Genomic DNA, 2,332 nt, shown 5'->3' with positions numbered 1-2,332 from the left:
TCAGCACCAGGAAACAACTGTCTATTCTTAACATTGCCAATACATTAGGATCCCCTATGTCAAAAGATGCTGCCGTGTACTACTGTAAGGCATTTTTACTGTGGTTTATTATGAATTACCTATCTTCAGTGTTTATATTTTATCTACACTGACAATGCCTTTCATTACACAACCTGGTAAAAGTAACATACAGAAGCTTTAGCCAACCACATTTACCCCATCGTCTCCAACACAACCACCAAACACACACCAAATATAAGAGAATATTTTACACTTCTGTGTATACATGTGTATGTGGTTCTGGGAATTGAACCAAAAACTTTGCCAGGGCTGAGCAAATTCCCCAACGCTGAGCTATAGAGTTCCAACCCAAGGCAGATTGTTTTGCGGCTAATGAAGTTTACGCTTCACTTCATACAACCCTTGCTTAATTTTTTTATTTGTGATTTTGTGCTTTTCCTCTTTCATCTTGGGACCCCACAGAGCCTGGTAACAGTATCATTACTACAAACTAGAAACTATATTCTTGGTAAAAAAAAAAAAATATTTCTAAGAAATTCTCTATTTTCCCATGGGATTGTTATACTCACATCCTCTATTTCAGAAAGCTTAGAACCATTATTCTGTCACAATGCTAAAAGCATAAAGTATCATTAAGGAAACAAATATGGTACCAGTTTGCATCTGCAAAATAATTTGTGACTCAAATCTGATGTACACATGGATATAAGCTCAGCTAGAATCAGAAAGTGATGTCATTAAAGAAAAATATAATTCATAAGTTAAAAAAAAACAAATAACAGGAAACAGAAATATTCTGAGATAGCAGTTATACCTGCAGGTCATGACTCCTTTGGGGATCAAATGACCCTTTCACGGGGCCACATATCACATATTCTGCATATCATATGTTTACATTATGACTCATAACAGTAGCAGAATTACAGTTATAAAGTAGCAACAAAACTAATTTTGTGGTTGGGGTCACCATGAAATGAAGAAATATATTTAAAAAATTTCAGCATTAGAAAGCTTTAGAACTGTGGTTGTGTCATCAGTACATACACTAAAATTAAAATTATACAGAGCAGATTAGTAGTGTCCCTGTATAAGGATAAAAGGCAAACTTATGAAGAACTCCATATTATTCTTGGAACATTGCCCCACCAAGCTCTTGCCAGTCTGGTCCACCTATGGCACAGTTAGCAGAGTAGGGTCCCCTGACCTTTATTGTCTGGTCCACAACTCACCCTGCCTTCCCCAGAAGTCCTGCTGTCATCAGGATCATCCAGCCAACACTAGGGAAAAACAGATGCCTAAAAAACAGTGTGAGAACATAATCAAAAGCCAAGGTAATTTGGTATTACCAGAGCCCAGCAGACATGCTAAAACAAGTCTTGGATATCCTAACAAAACTGAAGCACAAGAAAATGATCACAAGTCCAATCTTATTATATGATAGATATCTTTAAAGATTAAGAAGATCTTTAAGGGATTAGTAAATTCCTTTAAAAAGTACAGAAAAATACATTCAAATAGACATAGTCATTAAAACAGGAAGCAAATAAATATAAAGAAGTACAGGAAAATGAAATCAAACAGGCAAAGGCTATGAATAAAACTATCCAAGATCTGAAAATAGAAACAAGACAAAAACAGCAAACACACACGCACACTCACACGCACGCGCACGCGCACGCACACGCACATGCACACGCGCATACACACACACACACACTGAGGCAACCTTGGAGGTAGAAAACCTAGGACAGAGAATAGAAACTATAGAATAAGCATCACCAACAGAATACAAGATGGAAGAGAGAATCTCAGGCATAGAAGATAGGAGAGGAGAAATTGATACATCTACCAAAGAAAATGCTAAGGGGAAAATGTTTAACACAGAATATCTGGGACATCTGGGACACTATGAAAATACCAAACCTAAGAATAATAGAAATAGAAGGAGACGATTCTCAGCTCTAAGGACCAGAAAACATCCTCAATAAAATCATAGAAGAAAATTTCCCTATCCTAAAGAAAGCAATATCTATAAATGTACAACAAGCTTACAGAACATCAAATAGACTGGAAAATAAAATAAAATCCTCTTACCACACAATAATCAAAACACTAAATGTAGAAAAGAAAGAAAGAATATTAAAAACTTCGAGTAAAAAAGGCCAAGAAACCTATCAAGTCAAGACCTATCAGAATTATACCTGACTTCTCAACAGAGAAGGGCCTATGCGATGTCTTCTCAATTCTGAAGATCTATGCCCAAATAAAAGGGCAGTCATATTCATAAAAGAAATATAAGTCGTACACAGAA

The 2,332-nt window shown here is 36.0% G+C and overlaps 1 non-coding gene across 1 annotated transcript; it reads left to right on the top strand.

Annotated features, from left to right (window-relative positions):
* The first annotated feature begins 1,045 nt into the window (after positions 1 to 1,045).
* LOC117709781 (U6 spliceosomal RNA) lies at positions 1,046 to 1,149 on the top strand. The gene has a single exon (XR_004606997.1). It is a non-coding gene; the product is annotated as a U6 spliceosomal RNA (small nuclear RNA).
* Positions 1,150 to 2,332: the final 1,183 nt, after the last annotated feature.

This window comes from Arvicanthis niloticus, chromosome 5, assembly GCF_011762505.2.
Source record: "Arvicanthis niloticus isolate mArvNil1 chromosome 5, mArvNil1.pat.X, whole genome shotgun sequence".
Lineage (NCBI taxonomy): Eukaryota > Metazoa > Chordata > Mammalia > Rodentia > Muridae > Arvicanthis > Arvicanthis niloticus.
This window is presented reverse-complemented; position numbering and strand designations above follow the sequence as displayed.